At 45.4% G+C, this 22,376-nt stretch overlaps 1 protein-coding gene and 1 long non-coding RNA gene across 2 annotated transcripts in view; both read right to left on the minus strand.

The window, feature by feature from the left end:
• LOC148525012 (uncharacterized) overlaps positions 1-7,551 on the minus strand; it is a 29,017-nt gene extending 21,466 nt beyond the window's left edge. Inside the window, exons 1-2 of the long non-coding RNA XR_015878324.1 lie at positions 7,466-7,551; positions 1,158-1,225 (exon numbers count right to left, since the gene is read on the minus strand). This is a non-coding gene — a long non-coding RNA (uncharacterized LOC148525012). The remainder of the gene's footprint in view (positions 1-1,157; positions 1,226-7,465) is intronic.
• Positions 1-22,376, minus strand: part of KCNB2 (potassium voltage-gated channel subfamily B member 2) — a 302,495-nt gene that overhangs the window by 237,802 nt on the left and 42,317 nt on the right. The window lies entirely within an intron of this gene.

The raw sequence follows: 22,376 nt of genomic DNA on the forward strand, positions 1-22,376 counted from the left end.
GACATTCTCAGTATGTAGACAGAGGAAATGTCTACATTGTCAGAATGTTGACATTAGGGTTGACTAAGGGCAGGTGGGTTAGGCTGTTGGGCAAGGTTAGAGTTAGGGTGGGGGGAGTTGCAGTGGGGGGGTTGGGCACTAGAGGGAGGGTTAGGAATAGTGGAGAAATACAGAACGCCGGAGGATCAGAGCTGTGACCCGGAAGTGACGGTCACATGACTGCCAAGATCCGGAAGACGCCACTGCAGACGCCAGGAGAAGGTAAGTCGCCGCTGAGTCACCAGGTAGAAATGTTGACATATCGACATTTCAGCACTGTCTGCATGATGAATGTGGACATAGTCAACGTCGACATTATGACCATGTTGATATTTTGTACCTAACCTACTAAACACAATTGCTGCAGGCTTGCCGACTATCTAGCTGCCTCTTCCAGGAGAAGGCAGCCAACTGGGCACAGCAGGGGGGCGTGATGCGGTTTTGTGGACGGAGAGGGGACGTGACCGTGTCATTGCGGCCCCACCCCCGCTACACAATGCCGAGATTACCGGGTGGGGGCGGATGCCGTTGTGGGGGGCGGGTGGGTGGACCGGCCGGAAGACTTGCCCACTCTTTCGGGGGGCCAAGAGTGACACACAATTTTTGGGGGGCTCTCGGCCATTTCGGGAGAGTAGGCAGGTATGAATTGCTGGTGTATGCTAACAACTAATCATAGACATCAGAGACAATCATATTTATATAGCTGTAAAACAAATAAGGAAACTGCATGGAAGTTGGCGGGAGTCCTATGTGTATAAATGACAGCTCGGTAAGGAATGTAGGTAGCTGCTCTTGCATCTGGAGGAAAATTTTGAATGGGGAGCTTTTGACTGAACATCTGTCCTCCTCTCAGCAATTTAAATGTGTTGACAGCATAAAGTGTTCAACTCCTGTACGAGAAGCTGATTTGTGTTCTGTTGGATGAATTGTATTTGCCTGGATACTGCGCCAGTCTCCTCACGGGGGAATGATTGATATCCTGTAACTTTAATTGATTGCTTTTATTGCCTATAAACTTTAAGCTTAGTGGAAGACCGAAGATTTTTTTTCAATTAATATATGCAAATTTGCTCATATTATCATAAAATCTAACATTTTTTTCACCCTATGGCACTTACTATAAAAATGTCTGTATATGTTACTATTTGTGGTTGGGAACTGTTGCTTGGCTTGGGCCTTTTCATATCTGTAAGACAAGCACAATACAGATATTGGGATAATTTTTCCCTTGTATAAAATATACATACAAACTTAAAACTTCAACTTGGCTACAGCTGCATCAGAACCAATTAGGGATGGTTTCCTTTACATTTTGTATTGTGGTATTGGTACCTTGGATTATTAAATCTATTGACATAAATCTTGACCACTCTCTGATGTGCTGTTTGATATGATACAAGTGTTCACTTTTTTAATATAACGTTGTGCAATTTATTGTATGTATATTATTGTATGTTTATAATTTAAGTTTTTCGTTTCCTATGATTCTTTTATGAAAAAACATTAAAAGTAAAGTTTTACTATCCAAGGTAGATTGCCCCCAAAAAAGAGAGTACTTTCTTTCCTTTTCCCTTTTTCTATATGCTGTTCTTACTCTAAAGGGTGCACCTCCATAAAAATAATATATCCCTGATACTACTATCTGCATTTGCATCTGTAGTAATTTGGAGTAATTCTACCTTTATCTTAATTTATTTGGCACCAGTGCTCAGAGTCTCCCGTTTTCCCTTCCCTAATATTTCTCCATGTAAGGCGGCCCATACACGGTAAGATTTTTAAGACGAGGTGCACGATTTCAATCGATCGCAACGATCAATCGTGTGTGGTTTGGCATGCTGTACGACGGCGATGCGCGTCCCCACCGTCGTACATCGGCATCGTAGATCTTATGGAAAAACCAGAAGATCTGCGATCCGTCATGCTGTTAAATAGGTAACTGAAGCATCTTGTAAGATGCATCGTTTACCATTCACAGCAGCATGCAATGCATCGGGCTGCATTTGAAAATGTACCGAGGTGTTGTACGTTTTCAAAATCGCCCCGTGTATGACCCGCCTAAGAAGTGATTGTGATGTTAAGACAACAGGTCATTCATATTGGGGGAAAAGTCTAAGCATACTTGCCAACTCTGCCTGATTGTCAGGGAGACTCCCTGAAATAGTAGCAATCTCCCTGACTCCCTGAAGAGTCTAGCAATCTCCCTCATTGCACCTTACCCCCATTATGACGCTGTTATATACAAAAAGAAACTCTAGAGATATATACATTCATATGAGATCATTAGTATACTGTAATTTCCCTGCATTGGTTATACGGCACAATGATCACTAAGGCTACAAGCATTTTCTGAAAAGTATCAGTGTATTTTCATCAACATGTAGATCTCACTATACATCAATGTTATGGCACGCCTCTCAGATGTAGCACACGCCCACTTTACCGCCGCGCTCATAGGTGTTGCTTTCACAATCTACCTGAAATACTTTTTCAAAAGTAGGCAAGTATGGTCTAAAGATTAGTTGTCCCGACTTGAGCAGAGCAGCAGCAGCTATGAGGACACTGATGACGCACATGGACAGTGAGACTGGCTCTCAGACTCTGTGACAGCTGCCTCACCCTAACAGGACAGGACTCCTGGGGGAGAGGAAAGTCCTCGGGAGATTAAAGGAAAGCAGCTTGCTTTAAGCAGGTAAGTGTATGTGCTGCTGCAGAAGAGAGAATAGCGTGAGAGATTGTCAGTCTTCTGCATATTATACTAGTATTATTATGTTAGTGTCATGTGTGACCCGCAATGTGTCTAACAATATACACCTGTCATATTTTTGGGCTAATTGGGATGTACTTACTGCAGCATAATAGTCAATGCTTAGAATGTGCTTTGTTGCGCCTATTTTACCATCTCAATTTCCCCTTGTGTCAAAGGTTGGCTACGCTAGTGCCCACTTTTTGGATTCTAAGCTAATTTGAGCATGACCTTCTGTATATGCTATTACAGGGGTTCCCAACCACGGTCCTCAAGGCACACTAACAGTTCAGGTTTTAGGGATAGCCATACTTGAGCACAAGTGACTTAGGGCCTGATTCAGACCCACTCGCGAGCGGCTGTCCGCTCGCAAGTGGGTCGATGTTCTGGACTGAGCATGCGCACGATGGAGGGAGCTCCGTCGTGCGCATGCGCCAGACGCGACGAGCGAAGGAAAGTCCTTCGCTCGTTGTGTCTGATCAAAGGGGGCGTGCTGTCGATGTTGATTGACAGCACGCCCCCTTTGGTAGGCGTGCCGGGGGCGTGCCTCCCGTCAGAAGCCGGCCCACTGACATCTCTAGTGATGTCAGTGGGAGTGATTTTGGCTCTGATAGAGCCAAAATCACTCCGGGCCTTGCAGTTGAAAACCTCAACCGCAGGCTCTGGCTCGCAGTTTCGATGGTCACGATGGTCAAGACCATCGCGGCCATCAAACTGCACGCTCGTATAGCCTGTGGGTGGTGACCCACAGCTATACGAGCTTCCGGGAGGACGCTCCATTTTCATGGAGGCCGGCCCTCATTCAGAGCGTGCGCTCTGCTCAGAGCGTACGGCTCTGAATGAGGGCCTTAATTAGTACCTCAGTTATATTGATTTAACCATCTGTGCACAATCATGGACTGACCAGGACTGTTATTGTGCCTTGAGGACTGAGGTTGGGAATCACTGAGCTATTGTATGTAATTTGTGACATGTCATGATCCCCTCATTTGTCCACAATGCCTAATATTTCAGTATCTTATAAATAACAATATAAGAAATAATATTAATCAATGTAACAAAACTGGGAACGCCATTTCCGGCCCAATATATGAAGAGGGATCTAAGGGCCTGATTCAGAGCCGTTCGCTATTTGCGGTCGTCCGTTCAAAAACAAGGGGTGGCTATTCAAATGATCCGTTCGCAAATTGCAGTCTGTTCACACCTCTAAGTCTGAACGAGCGAGCAAAACATGCGCTCGTTTATTTGATAAAAACGCCCCCTGGCCGCACGCACCATACGTCATGTCCGCTATTTATTAGATTAATCGAGTACATCGTACAGCGTATGAAATGCTCGCTATTCTTGTGGTTGGTGTTTTCAACCGCTATTTTGCGAGCAGTTCTGAGTTAAAAAAAACCAAGTGACGTGGTCAATGACGCTGCTGTATTAATTATGCACACCCATAAAACGCCCGTTTTGACCTTTAAGCACGCCTACGAACGGATCTCCACTCCCCGTTTTCAAGCACCTTCCCCTGTTACCACCCACATACGCCTCATTCTGTCACTCAAAATAGCAGGCACTCGCTATATTGCGTACAAATGATTTTCGGCCGCACTGACTGGTTCGCGCATGCGTACTAAAAACCGTACGCATGCGCAGATGTGCCGCTAGCGAGTGGCTCTGAATGAGGGCCAAAGTCTCCTTGTGCAGAAACATACAAAACCTGTAAATTAGATGGCAGTTCCAATATTCAAAATAATGTAATTTAGTGAGGAGGATGATGATAATGATTTACATGTTAATTATTCTGGGATTTTAGCTGTACTTAATGATTATCGATAATTGTGATGTGCAAACTAAATACTCAGGGCCTGATTCAACGGATTGCAACTGCTAATGCAATAGCGATTATTCACGCAGTTTAACTGCGATAGTATGCTAATCTATTGCAATCGCAATGCGGCCTTAGCAAAACCTAAGGACGCCCACTTTACCTTACACACATCCGTAATGTTTAGCAAGACTGTGAAACCATCGGTTCAATCGAGTACCATCGCAGCCTCACGCACACTTGCACAAGCCCTGATCTTACTCAGAAATTGCTAACTTCATCTCACGCTATGAGTCCTCAGGTTGCGTACAGCATCGCAGTGGTTAATTTATGCACGCCCATGCGACGACGTTCAAATGCACTGGTACGCCTGCGTTTCACCAATCACCCCTCCCCCCATCACCACCCACAAATGGCACTTCCTGTCAATCACTCTGCAATGGGTCTGCATAGTCACCGCGATCGCAATCCCGATCGCAGTGGCTAGTTCGCGCACGCACACTGCGATGCATACGCATGCGCAGTCGATTGCATGTGTATTAGCAACTGCGATCCTTGCTGAATCAAGCCCAACGATTACGGATGGACAGTGACATTACGAGAACTTTATTTGCCCCCTGTGCTTCTAAAGGGCAGGCGCTGGCTGGAAAGTTTTAGCACGGGGGGCAAGCACACACACTGGCCTATAACCAGCACCCATGCTTCAAAAGTGGTTTACCCTATAGAGGGCCTGATTCAGCAGATGATGCGAATGCGATCGCAGCTGCGATTTCACTTGGAATACAGTGGCGAAAATATGCTAGTGCCAGATAAAGCACAGCCGGCATAAAGAAGACCACTGCTGCCTTCTCATATGCGCCCAATGACAAACGCTTGCATAAACATCGGTACCATCGACGCACTTCAAGCAGTTACGCAGCATGTACAGCAAGTCTGACCAGCCGCAAACACTGCAGCTCTCCTCACACGCAGAGCGATCTCATGCTGCCCATGAAATGGTGTTTAAATGGTCAGACATGCCTGCATTTAGCTACCCACCCCCGTTACCTCCCCCAAACGCTGACCACATGACACTCGTTTTGAGAATGGATACTCTGTTCATATGTAATCGCAAAAGCAATCGCAGCGTGTGCACAGTGCGACTTACACGCATGCGCAATGGCAAATAATCGCTCGATCTGAATGAATATCAGCATTGCGCCCGCTGCTGAATCTTTCTCTGACAAAAAGGATAATTTAATTATAGCCACTAATTGACCATTATTTATCAATAAAATATTTTTAGTACAACTAAAGCAGTATTTCCCAACCTTCCAACAGTCCAGGTTTTAGTGATATCCATGAAGCAAAATAACTGTGCTCAAGTATGGCTATCCTTAAAATTGGGACTGTTAGGGGCATATCCAATTAGCCCCACGGCTAACTGTCACGCTGGTCGGGATTCAATTAGCGGGGATTCCACGCGCGGGTGTCCCCGAGACCCCGCGAGCAAGTCCCTGCTGTCGGGCTTTACCTTGCAACTCATGTAGGTGCGTGATAAAATCAGCATGAAACCACCCTATTCGGCCTCGTGCGAGAGGGTATAACACAGATTCCGCAGTTCTCGCGGAATCAGTGTGTTCTCGCGCAGGAGTCCCGGTCCAATGACGCGGGGAAATAGCTATTGGATATGCCCCACAGTGTACCTTGAGGACCGTGGTTGGGAATTCCTGAACTAAAGCACACCTGCCTACACTCACTTGTTATCTCCTCTCTGGGAGAATCCCAGAGACAAGATTCTAATGACTTATGATGAGGATGGAGTGCAGGAGGATCACCTACTGTTCAGGGGAGCTGGGGGGACTCCACACATATTTGGGAGTCTCCCAGCAGTTGCAGGAGACTAGATAAGTAAATATTTAAAACAAAAAAATACTTTGGGGGAGATTTATCAAAGCTTGGAGAGAGATAAAGTGAAGAGAGATAAAGTACTACCCATTCAGCTCCTAACTGCTACTTTTCAGACTGCGTTTTGAAAAATGATAGTTAGGAGCTGATTGGTAGGTACTTTATCTCCTCTCCACTTTATAAATAAAACTATAAAGAATAGTAATAATCTCACCATTATCTGAACAATAAATGTTTGAATAATTTTTTCTATTCAGAGATGTAGTAGTAGGGTAGTGGCTAGATACCCTTCACGAAGAGGACCCTGACGTCATCAGCTACTGTCCAACGTCATTCCCTACCATCCACGTGGTCATAGAGGGGAAATATAAACTTGTGGCGAGCGTTCAAGTTTCTTCTTTAGGTGGACTTTATAGGCATGGAATTGCACTTCCGCCCTCACTGCACGTCACTTCCAGGTCCTTAGCATGAAGGGAAAATAAGTTCTACCGTAGTGGGGACACATGACTATTTGAGTCCCCACCGCTTGACACAGTAGGCTCAGCCTCCTCCAGGCTATTGTAGCCCTGTAGAATCAATTCTCACCTGCAGCTTTTTCACGTTCAGGCAGTAAATGACGTGGGCTACACATAGGCAGCAACCTCAGATAATGTTCAGCTGCACTGTTGGTCGAGCACCAGCAAAGAAATATGCCACCCGGCCCAGTCTGCCCTTGCTATAGAGACACCTCTCTCTGCAGCAGTTGTTCATTTTATACCCCGTAGTAGTAACGTAGTTCACAGTATGCTACAGTGTAGAGCCCTCCAGTTTATATTATGCCACACAGTGCCACCAGTTCGTATTAGGAAACCTGCCTCTCATTAACTGTACTCTCCAAAGCCCCTCTACCGTAGGTACATAGGACTGTGGTAAGTGGTGAATGCAGTGGAAATCGCAAGAGTCAGGTGCAGCCAAAGAGAGGTGGGAATTAATTTACTGACCTGGCTTGGCCTCATCTGGGGGCCCAACGAGAGAGGGAGCACATGTTCCCTGTATGTGTGTCTTAGGGTTCTATCGTATGCTTTTTAAACTCAGGGAAATTGTGCACTATAATTGAAAGACAACCTTCCAATAGGCTTTGCTCTAGTACACAAGTTCTTAAACTCGATCCTCAGGACCACAAACAGTGCATGTTTTCCAGGTCTACTCACAGAATCACAAGTGAAATAATTAGCTCCACCTTAAAATGTGAATCTTTTGAAATGTGTGAGTGAGTAATGATTACACCTGTGCACCTGCTGGGTGACCTGGAAAATGTGACCTGTGTGGGGTCCTGAGGACCGAGTTTCAGAACCACTGATCTAGTATAAGCGGGTTCCATGGAGTGAATGGAGAGACAGGATGCGCTCCATTCTTGAGCCCATTTCATGTCTTCTGGCCTTCCATCCAGATTAGTATTTGCACCTGCTTAATATAAGGGTGTGCTAGAGAGTGAGTGAGGGGTCTGGTTACTAAGCAGTGTTAGGAGACAGAGTGAAAAGTGATAAGGTGCCAGCCAATCACCTCCCAACTGTCATTTTTCAAACACAGCCTGTGAGATGACAGTTGGAAGCTGATTGGCTGGCACCTTATCACTTTTCACTCTGTCTCCTAACACTGCTTAGTAAATAGAGTCTCACTACCTGAGGAAAGTAACAGGAAGCATGTACAAAGAGCATACTTGCTGACATTCAGCTCCCTCCTTCCGAGAGGGAGCTGAATGCCTGCATACAGCGGGGGGCGTGGCCGGGCACTGACTCCATATGGGGGCAGGGTCAGGGCGTGACCACGCGATCGCATCATCTTGGCCCAGCCCCTCTTCACATTGCCGAAAATAAAGGCATTGTGAAGCAGGGGGCAGCGCCACGATGACGCGATTCAGCGCAAATCGCATCATCGGGCCCCCCACTGCAGGGGTTTCTAGTACTAGTCCGGGGGAGGCGGGGAGGCGGCAGCTGGGAGGCTTGCTGATATTCGGGAGGCTCCCGATCAAATCGGGAGGGTAGGCAAGCCTGACAAAGAGATACATTTGGCTTGCTGCAAGTGAGACTGATCTGCCAGTAATATTTGTGTTTGAGAGTTCCACATGTGGTTTCCCATATTTACAGAAGCACTAAATTGTTAGATGCGGAAAGACTAGGATTTATCTTGTTGCTGTATCATTTTCTTGCCTACTAAAACTATCTGCAGAATGACTTTTGGTGTTGTTTACTTCCTGTTACATTATAAACAACCACCATCTACCCCTGGAGACAGCGTTACCTATTACATTGCAGTGACTAGACACAACAAAACATACATTTGCTCATGTTAGTACCACTGTTGCTCCCATAGGAGTAGCAATGACTTGCCGGTAGTTTGCGGTTGTGAAACGATAGTAACTGACAGACAAGCGATAAAATTTGCCACACATTTATGTTTGTTTAAATATTTACGCATTTTAGTATACCATACCTCCCAACTGTCCCGCTTCCAGCGGGATAGTCCCATTTTTCCGTCACTGTCCCGCTGTCCCACCCACAGGCCGCAGTGTCCCCCGCGGTGGAGGGGAAGTTGGGAGAGTACAAACCGCTGCCCTGCATAGCAGAACAGCGGGTGTGCAGGAGGAGAACAGATGCCGTGCACATGTGCACGGCATCTGTTCTCTTGTGTAGGGAGAGCCTGGGGGCTGCCCATCATCTCGGAGAGTGCTGGGCACACCCCCAAAGTGACAAAAACGGGGAAAAGCCATGAGGCTCCGCCCTGTTTTCCATAAGCCCCTCCCCTTTTACTTAAGCCACACCCCCTTTTCGGCCGCGCACACCGAAGGCGCACGACCTGTCCCTCCTTAACAACTGTAAATGTTGGGAGGTATGGTATACAAAGTACTATGATGCAGCGGGCGTGGCTGTTTCTTACACCAAGTTTGGTTATACAGACACAAATATACAAGTGTCACATGTCAAATAAATCAGTGCAGTCTTGAGAAGCGTGTTTTCGCATGCAAAAAAGAGGCTCGGCGCAAGCCGGGTCGCGCCTCACGTCACATGGCGTATTGAGGCTAGGAGTATGCCCTTCAGAATGATATCAGATTATAGCTACATTTATATGTGACAATAAAACTTGTTTTATTGTAGCTCATTAAAATAAATGAATATAAATGAGAGACAGCAAACAACTTTGTATTTTAGTATCCACTCTTTAATTTTTTCTGGTTTTAGAAGCCATCTGTTCATTTATGATTTATATACTCACTCTAGTTTATGTGACATTTTATCATAACATAAATCAGTCAGTTCCATGTATTTTACCTCAGAAATTGAATTGGTTAACAAACATTGTGATGAGAGATAAATGTCTCTCAGTGATAAGATCCAACAAATTGAAACAGATGTCTGGAGGTTTTATATATATATATATATATATAGGTAATGTTAATGGTCCTGGATGCATGACTGGCCAGTAATATTGAAGAGTAAGCTAAGCTATTATTTGACTTTAATATGAACGATAATGATATAGTTCACCGATAAATCGTTCATATCGACCAGTGTGTATGCACTCACCGACGAACGATGCGTGCTCCTGCGGGTCGAAAATGATATCCCCAGTTTGCTGTACATGCAGCTCAATCTGGGGATATCATTAACGATACCACTGCGGCCATTTTCCAGGTGTTCTGTGTAGCGCCTCTCCAGCTGACGTGGGACTTCGGAGAGGTAAGCATTAGAAAGTATGGGGGCAGGGTGTGCAGTGTGGCCTCCTCTGTACCCAGGAGCCTGTGTGCACCACACACCCTGCATCCATTATAAATATGTCCCTGGGCTGAGCTGCGAGCCACGAATGCACCGCTGTCTTCACCTCTTCATCAAATGTGAATCTTCGTCCTCTTAGGGCTTCTTTCAGGGGACCAAACAGGTGATAGTCCGATATCACTCGTCTATCCAACACAATCAGTTCACGTGCACACTCAATGTTTTCAACATTCGTGAACATGGATGGACTGTGCACAAAGACCACAAAAAACAAATCACTGCACGCTTCTCTTCTTCTCTGCAAATCACAAGTGGAGCAGCCATTTTTTCTTGCACTGCAGTCACAAATGAACTGACGTAACATGTTCAATTAATAATTAACAACCTCCCCAAACAGTAGTCAACATGGGACTGAAAGGGTCTTAAGGAGGCCCAAACTCCTCCCCATATGTGGAAAAGGTGGAACAATCTCTTGAGGCCAAAGCCACTCTGGTATGTATTCAAGGTATAGGCATATTTATAATGGGTTCAGGATGTGTGGTACACCTGGGTCTCTTGGTCCAGGGGGGGCCTGCTCAGCAAACCCTGCACCCAAATCCATAGAGAGCTGGCTCGGGCCCTATTACACTCGGGTGTATGGCCTAATCATGGGAGGCATGGCCATGCCCCCATAGGAAAAAAATTGCAGCGGCGCTGTGTGCCGACAAGAGGGGTGCTGTAAGCCCCTCAGCCAGGGGCAAATCCAGGGGGGACGCGATCAGTGTGACCGCTCCCACCTCCGCATATGCAGAGTAGAGGAGACTGCTGCTGCTGCTCAGCGGCAGCAGTCTCTTTGGTCCCACTGCAACCCATCACATGTGCTGGGCTGCTGAAAAGTAAGGTGGAGGGCAGTGGACCCAGGCCCCCACCGGGCCCCTCTATCAAGCCCAGGCCCGGGTAATTAGTACCTGGTCTCCCTTCTGAGCCCATTATATATTTACCTTGTACCGAAAAGCTGGTCCCATCTCCTCCGCGGTGCCATCTTCCCAGTGACATGTTCAGGAAGATGTCACCGCGCAGTGAAAGCAAAGACTCAGACACTGTGCCAGATCCTTTGCACTCTTGTGTGTATGCACCATCCTCCCAAATATAACTGCGAAGATGGTGCCGCGGATTAGGAGGGACTCGCTTGTTGGCACAAGGTAAGATGCGGGACTTGGGGGGGCCCCGCTGCTCAGAGGAGTGAGCCCACTGCACATAGATTCCCTCGGGCGTTAATATGCCCCTGATTCAAGGTAGAAACTGAGCCTGTTCAGTATTCAGAATGAGCGCCAGGATCTCCCTGTGTGTGACCACTATAAAATATAGAGAGTCAACTAATCGGGTTACACAAAATGGATGTGAATATGCTGTCCATGTACTCAGCCAATCATATATTTTTTTTTATTAATGTGTAAAAAAACGGGGGGAAAAAACCAACTGTTTAAGTGTTATTTTTTTAACTGAATACTGGGGTCCATACACTCATGGCTAAATACATGTATTATTATTATTACTATTATTATTATTATTATTTTGTATATGGTATGCTATTTGGAAATTAGAGCTGCACATTCAAAGGAGACAAGCCAGCAGCGGGTAATTAAAACAATACATTTATAGGTAAATAAAGCTGACCAAAATGACCTTAGAAATTACGTTTAAAACAGTTATTTTTCTCTGCTTTCCAAAGGTTATTACATAAAAATTATAACAATCAACAAACATAAATAGCACAATTAATTTTATGGGTCTATTCAGATGCAGCCACTCCAGAGGACACGCCTGTAGCTGCAATAGTTATTTTTAAATTTGTTGCACAGTTGGCCAATGTTTAATAGCACAAACAAATCAATACGGCGTCCTGAGATTAAACACATTTGGCTATATTAAAAAAAGATGTTTAATATAATATTGGCTTAAAAGAGTAACAATAAGGTACTGTATACAGACTTTTTGAATTTAAAGTGCACCAATCACCACATATATTTATTTTTTGACCATTACCATTAGGGTACTAGGGATATGTACTAATAAATAGAAGTCAGTTTTCATGAGTATTAGTCATAATATTAGTCAAGTCGCCCAATGGTGTCATTAGTTCCTAGGAAATGTATTGACTCCTTTCTAAATAATTTGTTCTGCACACAAAATAGCTGCCTCAGATATGTTTAGTACAATACATGGATGGAAGATCTACAGTGTCTAGATTCTAGAAAGACAGTCAATAGGTTGACACCGGATGGTCGACAGGGTCAAATGGCCGTCAGTTAAATATCAACATGAACCTAGGTCAACAGGATCCAAAGGTTGACACACACATGGTCACAGAAAATGTTGACACATGATTTTTCATGATTTTTAGGGTTAGAATGAGGGTTAGGCACTTGGCGGATGGTGAGAATAGGTTGTGGAAGGGGATGGTTAGGGCTAGGCACTAATGCGAGGCTTAGGGTTGGGCACAAGAGAAGGGTTAGGGTTAAGCACAGGGGTGGGGGTGTTAGGGGGAGGATTAGGGTTAAAATAATAAAAAATGTATAGACCGGTTCTGTGTCGACCATTTGTGCATCGACCGTTTTTCCATGTCGATCATTTCATCTGTCGACCATTTAACTGTTGACCTTTGAGCCCTGTCGGCCATTTGGTGTCAATCTATTGATTGGCTATCTAAATATGTAGATCTTTCAATCCACACTTATGTAGTACGTAACTTGTACTTTTTTAAAAGACCAAGAGAATTATAAGAATTATCATTGTATTTGCTTTATTTGGTGCCACTCTATGGCGCTGCTGTATTTTCCTGCAGCACTGTACACTGGTTAACAATACAATTGAATATCAATATAATTATAACAAAACAATACACTCAAACATAGGGTGGAGTTAATGGGGGAAGTGAGGGGAAGGGTACAGCAAATCATTATGGCTAGTGAAAGCAAGTAATAAGGGGGATAAGTAGGAGGTAAATCACCATTCAATAATCCTATACCCAAAAAGTGGGTATAGGACACACAGAAACAGAGTTGCTGGGTTTGGGAGACAGGGGAATAGAGGTACACAGGTGACAAAGGTAGTGCTACAAGCAGAAAACTGGTATAGGGTCCTGCCTGATAGGTCTTACAGTCTAAGTGGAGGGGTGTAACTAGGGAATCGGTATGTAATACCTCCGGACCTAAGCCTGGAAGATGAGATCCCGACGCCGGCAGATGAAGATCTCAACTAGGGTAAGTACTGTAAGTCCTCTAACCCTCCCCTCTCCCCCCTCTAACCCTAACCCTCCCTTAGTGGTGTCTAACCCTAACCTCCCCTCCTAGTGCCTAACTCTAACCTCCCCCCAGGGGTGCCTAAACCTAACCCCCCCTCCATGCACCTTAAACCTAACTACCCCAGGTTTCCAGGGAAATCTGTAAGCGCAAACCTGTTTCTCATCCTAATATATAATTATGTTTAGAGTATTGGTCAGAAAGCATATTACCTTGGGCTCTATTTATTAACATTATTTTTACTAAAATAAAGTGAAAAAGGGTGTTTTCACACCCTTTTCACATTATTTAAGTTTCACCTAAAGTTACTACAGGGCAATTGGAGTAGAATTCGTAAAATTCTACTCCAACCCCTAATTATCACTTTTTTTTAGTAAGCAGATCGCATTTCCCATAATTGTAATGGGAAATGTGATCTGTCTGTAAGTTACTATAAATAAATTGTGAAAAAATACCAGGGAAAGCCCTGTGATAATAACGCCACCTGGAGGTGGCGTTATCCAGGGTCTCCCCCAGTTACCGGACTCCTGCTCCGCTCTAACGGGCAGAGCAGAGCCCTGAGCCGGCCCCAGTAATCAGCTGTGTGGTCTAAACAGACCACATGCTGATTCACTGTAAAAAAAAAAAAAAAAAATCTTACCCGAGTCCAGGGATCGGGCTCTGGGTGATGTCCTCCCTCCGGTCAGCTGGTCTCCCATGCTGCACTGGGGCCCCGGTCGTCACTGACAGGGTCAAAGTGCAGTATGAGATGTCAGCTGACCGGAGCCACGGAGGACATCACCGGATCACAGAACACTGCAGGTAAGTGTAATTAAGGGAGGGGAGTCGTGAGGGGGAGGATAGGGGGATCGTGATTGTGGGGGGCGGGGCTTAGTGATGGGGCGGAGCTTAACAGCGGTCAGTCGGCGCATGCGTCGACATTTGTCACGGTATTTTTTGCGAAAATACCGTGATAAATGTGCGGAGGGGATTCGCAGGGGCAGAGCTTTATCGCAAATCCCTGTGATATTGCCTGAATTCGCAATGCGAATTCAGTCAGTAATATCACACTACAATCTGCATTACAAATGTGGATTGTAGTAAACAGAGCCCTAAGTCCCCCTGGGAGTCCCTAAACCTAACCTTCCCCCACCCCTGCGGCTAAGAGCTCCAGACGCCCGGCTTACCTACGTTCGGTATGCCGGGAATAGGAATTTCGGAGTGGGACTAATGCTAGGCATCGTTATTTAGATGCCTATCTTTAGTCCCATGCCGGGCTTTCACTGTCGGGATTTCGGCGGTCGGCATTTCGGCAGCCGGCATCCTGACTACATCCCGTAACTAGGAATGTGAACTGGAAAGAGAGTAGGTGGAAAGAAGTTGAGGTGAGACAGCAATCAGTGTGTGAATGGAGTGGATGAGAGCATTTTGAAGGCTAGCAGTGCTCTCTGGTTGTATAACAATGGAATGTTGCTAATCTCATGTTTACAATTTTTTTTGTTTCCAGTAAACGATGGACAAACTCTTAAGAGTCTTTAAAATACATGTGCTGGGAAAATAGGTTAACATGCATGAAAATTACTGCATGCTTTAGTCATATGTTTTCCATGCACTTTTCATCTGTTAAGCTTTTATCAGTACAATCTTTTGTACTAGTAGTGCACTAATACATGACAAATACAATTTTACAGGCAGCTTTTAGGGGTAGAGTTACTTACATTTTTAAAAGCTCATGGCATCCGTTCCGATTGTAGCAATCATTTATCTAGTGCAGTCTAGAAAATGATAGCTAGAAAGTGATTAGTTGCCATAGGCAACGCTTCCACTTTTCCTTTTTAGAAGTTTTAGTAAGTGTACCTCTCAGCCAGCAGTTTTGGAACTGGCATTTATTAGAATTATCAACGAGCAGTAAAAGCGGATAGATGTGAATGAGCCCTTAATACATTAAAATCATTTACTTTCTTTTAAATTTTAAAAAAAGTGCAGTAACTACAGTATGACTAATCAGATAGAAAGTAACTAACATGAACAGTCATTGACACATCTGCCAACACTGTTTATTTATTTTTTCTCATATTGGGGGAAATGTATCAAAGCTTAGAGAGAGATAAAGTACCAACCAATCAGCAACTAACTGTCATTTTCCAGGCTGTGTTTGAAAAATGACAGTTAGGAGCTGATTCTCTCCACTTCATCTCTCACCAAGGTTTGATACATTTCCCCCTCTGAGATTTGTAATATCACAAAATGGATATAAACATAATTATTTAAAAATATTCTTACGTACAGCACTGCATAACTATTGTATGTGCTATAAAGGAAAAAGAGCCATATAGATTGCCAGGGTGCATACTAGAGATTGCATGCTCCTTTTGTGATGCTAAGTTCTGTGTTTCCATGTCAATAGATATGAGTCCGCTGCAGCATAAAAACGTATATAAACATCATTAAAGAAATTCCCACTGTAGAGTGTTTGGTTAGTGGTTTCAAGCAATTCCAAACCTTTTAAAAGCTACACTTTGCAAACAGTGAAAAGGCAGTAATACAGTAATACACAGCGTGTGCAACTGTGATGAGATTACTTTCCTGGGAAGTGCAGAATGAAAACCCAAAACACCAGCCCTGGCCTACTGCTTATCTTTGTAGTGGAACATTTGTAATAACTTTTTATTCTTAATTTCATAGCCCATAAACCAGTAATGCTGGTCTGAAATTAAATAAGGTGATGAGCACTGAAGGAAACAAGAGTCATATAATTATTACACACAATACATTCCTAGTGGAACAGGTATTAAAAAATATGTAACGACTGGATGTCATTAACCATAAGAATAGTACAGTGTTATATACTTCTATTATTTTAGAGCTAAAGATCTAAAATCAGCTCCGCACAATGTAATTTATTAAGAGGGATAACTGTGTGTACAGCGGTCACCTGCAATGCTGGTTATCACTTCCTACAAGGAACAGGCTGTAAAGAAAATTCTGCTTATGGCGGTGAGAGAAATAACATTTTGCAGGGACAGCTGAGTCCGTGGGCAATACTATGGAAAAAAAAGTTACATTTAAAAAAAAATAAACTGCAAAACAATTTAAAAAGGAATTATTAAGGTCCCTAACATAGCTCTTATTACTGTGTATTTTGTGTATACAGAATTCTATTGTGCGCAAACACTAATCAAATCTGAGATGATGAAGATCTGTACGCTACCAAGACTTTTGAACACACATTCGGATAAAAGGAAATCCAAAACTGTCAAACGTACGTAGCTGCCAAGTATGACAGCCAAAACGACTCTTGTTTCAAAGTGATGGCATTATAATGAACATACTCTGAAACTAATTAGTGATTTATCCTATCCAGTCACATTACAGAGCGAGTAAAATCACAGCGTATAAATAAGCTACATAATATACCTGGAATAAATGATTATATTTATTGAAATCAGCCCAGCACTGGGGCCATATTGGCTTGTGGCAACTTAGACATTGGTCACAGCTTAGATCCTGCGGTATAACATATCGATTCCAGGATAGTACCAAGCTGACAGTCCTCACATCAGGCCTGGCCAACCTGTGGCTCTCCAGCTGTTGTGAAACTACAAGTCCCAGCATGCCCTGCTACAGTTTTGCTATTAGGGAATGCTAAAACTGTTGCAAAGCATGCTAGGACTTGTAGTTTCACAACAGCTGGAGAGCCACAGGTTGGCCAGGCCTGCCTCACATGATTTTTCCACATACAGTATTACCCTCCCAGCAGGACATACAGTAGCACAGGATTAGCGACGGTGTCAAATCCCCCGAGAGGGCTCTGAGGGGCTCATAATGTGGTCTGTTTGTTCGTTACCTATTTTTGTAGAACAGCGGTTCCATGTTATCCCCAACATGATTTTAATCAATTTGGAGCATATTTATTATGTAGGAAGTACCAGCAAACACTTAAACAAAAGAATTAAAAATGAATACTTCCTAAAGCGCTGTGTATTAATGAATCATTTGTGTTTGTAGTATTCACATAGAATTCACATATGTGAGTACATGAAATAAAACAAAATAACAATACACATAGTGCAATTCTTTTTTTGCTTCTAAGATTATTTATTTATTATCAGTTATTTATATAGCGCACGCATATTCCGCAGCGCTTTACAGAGAAGATCTGGCCATTCACATCAGTCCCTGCCCCTTTGGAGCTTACAATCTATATTCCCTACCACATGTACAAGCACACACATACACACTAGGGTTAATTTTTGTTGGGAACCAATTAACTTACCAGTATATTTTTGGAGTGTGGGAGGAAACCGGAGCACCTGGAGGAAACCCACGCAAGCACAGGGAGAATATACAAACGCTGAACAGTTAGGGCCGCAGTGGGAATCGAACCTACGACCTCAGTGCTGTGAGGCAGTAACGCTAACCATTACACCGAAAATGCCACCCTGTGTGTGAAAAATGGACCACCAATAGTGCATGTCTAATAGTATATACCAGGGCTTGACAATTTTTTCTAAAATCTTGGAGCCAGGATGAAAGTGTAGGAGCCAGACCACCGCCCCCCCAAAAAAAATTACAGGAGTGAGTGAGGAGCACAGCTCTGTGTGTTATACAACTGTTATACACGCTATACTAGTCCACAAAATGGTCACAGTTGAATGGATATAGTAACATGGAGGCCCCTTCACTGCTCTGCACAGTTCCCCTGATCCACCCCCCACCCTCCAGTAATAACGGATCACATTTCACATAAAACAATGGTGCTAGAAAGTACAACAAAACCCCCCTCCCCTCATGGTCACACCGCTATCCCTCTGAAGCTGCTCCACAATCCCTGGCCACGCATAGACCCTACTACCGGAGAGCTCCTTGCAGCCGGAGATAGGAGACAGTAGACAGCCGGGACATACAGGAGGATCAGCGTAGACTGCGACAGACAGCAGGGATCAGAGCAGGCCAGGATGGAGAGGAGTCGTCAGTGCAGGCCAGGACGGACAGAGGCACAGCAGTCACCGCAGGCGATACTCAGCACATGCGCTCCTGTGCATATGAACGCCGCAATACTATAGGCACGAATCTCCACCAGAGCTGATGAGGATCTGCTTCCTCCCTCACTGCAAAATCTAGTAGCCAGGCAACAAAATCTGGTAGCCATGGCGACCTGGCCCCCAGGATTTGTCGAGCCCTGGTATATACCCTTACAACTTCCTCTAATTTCCTCTCCTACAGATGTATCCTTGACTCCTAGTCCTTATACATCTTTGCTGCAGTTGCTCTAATAATCCCCAGGTCCTGTGAGACTCTGCTAGCGCGGGGTGTAATTCTCGAGTCTTTTTCCGCTGAAACTGTGTCTATGTCGCCATGTTATACGACTAGGATGCACCAGCAGACTGAGCGGATAAATTTGATATGCAACATTGTATATCTGTGTGTGCTCCCCCACTCCGGCAAATGAGATGTTCATACTTCTCATCGTTAGTGATTCCTGCTTCGCCTCGGTAAAGAGGTGAAGCAGGAAGGGTTATAGCTGCACGATCTGTGCCGCTATAATACATCTCCCCCACTGTGTCCAAAATGAGTGAAAACGATCATTTCCTAGCAGCTGCTTAGGAACTTTTCCTATTCATCAGACTCTAATGTACAGTCTCATAGGTAACAGAAACTTTGTATAGATTGGAAAATGGAGGATTCATACAGAAGATTTCTGCTCTGGGTTAGCACCATTTTAGACAATCTCTCAAGTTCTCTGGAATAAGGTTCTGCTGTTTTTTTTTTATAGAAATACAAAATAAATATTGAATACTTTTTAACAAAAATGCAGCAGAACATGTGGAATCTGGATAAGATAGAACTCTATGGGCCTGATTCAGACCCACTCGCGAGCGGCTGTCCGCTCGCAAGTGGGTCGATGTTATGGACTGAGCATGCGCACGACGGAGGGAGCTCCGTCGTGCGCATGCGCCAGACGCGACGAGCGAAGGAAAGTCCTTCGCTCATTGTGTCCGATCAAAGGGGGCGTGCTGTCAATGTTGATTGACAGCACGCCCCCTTTGGTAGGCGTGCCGGGGGCGTGCCTCCCTGACGGGGGCGTTCCCACGGGAACGCCTCCCGTCAAAAGCCGGCCCACTGACATCACTAGTGATGTCAGTGGGAGTGATTTTGGCTCTGATAGAGCCAAAATCACTCCAGAGCTTGCGGTTGAAAACCTCAACCGCAGGCTCCGGCTCGCAATTTCGATGGTCGCGATGGTCACGACCATCGCGGCCATCAAAATGCACGCTCGTATAGCCTGTGGGTGGAGACCCACAGCTATACGAGCGTCCAGGAGGACGCTCCATTTTCATGGAGCCCGGCCCTCATTCAGAGCGTGCGCTCTGCTCAGAGCGTACGGCTCTGAATGAGGGCCAATGTTTGTTATATCAAGCTTTCAAAATTACAACATTTTTCCTCACACTACATACAAATTTTCACTTGCTACCAAAGCTTCAATCACAATGTGAAATCTAACACTTTAGTAACAGGCATACAAATCCTAATCACATAAGGGCAAGAAAATTCATGGCTTTGAAATGAAATTTCATAAGCAACCTTACATTCAAAACATTACAATTAAATTTCACCCATCATTTATGCCCAATAGAGGCAGACATGTTGTGGGCTGAACCATCTTGCCATGAGAACAGAGGGCCTGATTCACTACAGATTGCAACTGCGAATACGCGCGCAGTCTGACTGCGATGATATGCTAATCCATTGCAATCGCTATGCCACCGCAGCACTACATAAGGACGCCCACCTTACCTTACACACATCCGTAATGTTTAGCAAGACTGCAAAACCATCGGTAACATCGAGTACAATCGCAGCCTCACACACACTTACACAAGCCCTGAACTTACTCAGGAATTGCTAACTTCATCTCACGCTATGAGTCCTCAGGCTGCGTATGGCATCGCAGTGGATAATTTATGCACACCCATGCAACAGCGTTCAAACGCACTGGCACGTCTGTGTTTCGCCGACCACCCCCCCCATCACCTCCCACAAGTGGCACTTCCTGTCAATCACTCTGCAATGGGTCTGCGTGGTCTCTGTGATCGAAGTCCCGATTGCAATGGCTAGTTCGCGCACTGTGATGCATACACAGAACGCAACAATCGGCCGATTGTGTGCGTAATCGCAGTTGCGATCCTTGCTGAATCAGGCCCAGAGACACTAAATCAGGAGAACATCAGAGAAAAGACTTCAAATGAATTTCCTTTGTTTTTCTTGGTGCATGAAGTAATAAAGAGTGCTGCATGAACCTGCACTAACTAATTACCGTATTTATTTGTGGAATACCAGACACAGCACAGGTCACGTCTAATAATCATGTTGGTGGCTTGTAGTGACAATGAGTTGGTTTTAGAGAGACTGAACATGGCCCCCCCTCCTCTCTGCGGTGCAGTAGACTCTGGATTGCACAGGTCTCCAGTAGCAAGGCGCCAGCGCAAACCTCCGGGAAAATGGTGCCATTTTCAACACGATTTGTGCTGCTGATGCAGCATCGACACGGGACTTAAGAGAGGTTAGTATTAAACATGGGTGTAGAGCAGGTGCGGATTTACCGCTAGGCAACCTAAGCGGCCGTCTAGGGCCCATTGGATCCCATAGGGCTGGTAGCCGGGCCCCCTTGAAATCCGTCCCTAAATAGAACCTGGCCCTGCTGCGCTGTGTTTTGCACAGCATACACAAGCAACAGGCAGTATAGTAGCAGAAGCAAAGGGGAGGAGGAGGCGTTACAGGCCAGGGCAGGGTATGAGTAGATTGGGCTCACACTATTGCGGGGCCAGGTGCCGCGATCGGAGCTCAGCTCTGATCATGACGTCTGTCCCATAGTACAGAGCGGGAGGACAGAGGAGCAGACAGCGGCAGACATGGCAGGAGCGGGGATTCAGGTAAGTTAGTGAGTGTTTTGTGTCTGTATGTTATGCACTACTAGCCGGGGGCACTACGGAAGGCACTGTATAAGGGGCACAGCATAGGGCGGATCACTACTGGGGGCACTGTATAAGGGAAACTACTGGGGGTCTTCATAAGGGGGACCACTACTGGGGGCACTGTATAAGGGGCACAGCATAGGAGGAATCACTACTGGGGGCCTGCATAAGAGGGACCACTACTGTGGGCACTGCATACTGGGGGTACTGTATAAGGGGCACTACTGGGGGCCTGCAAAAGGGGGACTGTATAAGGGGCACTGCATAGGGGAGCACAGTATAAGGGTGCACTACTGGGGGCACTGTATAAAGGGCACTACTAAATGGGGCACTGCTACTGGGGACATTGCATAAGGGGCACTACTACAGTGGGCATTGCAAGAGGGGCACTACTACTCGGGGCATTAAGGTGCATATGTAATGGAAAGGAATGTTCCCAGAGTGATGAGAAAGGGGTGTGTGTCATGTTGACATGCCCCTTGTGGCATGTGACCACACCCATTTTTTTCCAGCGTGCGCATATGGGATGGGGTGGGAGCTCTATTTTTAATTTTGCCCTGGGCTCCATATACCCTAGTTACGCCACTGCCTCTGTGACATCCATTAGCCGCTGCCCTTACTATCCTGGTCCTGTCACCTCTATCCTGCCACTGTGACCTTTGTCCTGTCACCGCTGTCCAGTCCTGCCCTGCTCTCTCTGTCCCATCACCTCTTTACTGTCCCCACTACCCTGTCCTTGCCACCTCTGTCCTGATCCTGTCACCTCTGTCCTGTCCCTGTCACTTCTGTCCTGATCCTGTCACCTCTGTCCTGATCCTGTCACCTTTGTCCTGTCACCTCTGTCCTGTCCCTGTCACCTCTGTCCTGTCCCTGTCACTTCTGTCCTGATCCTGTCACCTCTGT

The sequence above is a fragment of the Taudactylus pleione genome, unplaced genomic scaffold (assembly GCF_031769625.1).
Source record: "Taudactylus pleione unplaced genomic scaffold, aTauple2 ptg000114l, whole genome shotgun sequence".
In the NCBI taxonomy this organism is placed as follows: Eukaryota; Metazoa; Chordata; class Amphibia; order Anura; family Myobatrachidae; genus Taudactylus; species Taudactylus pleione.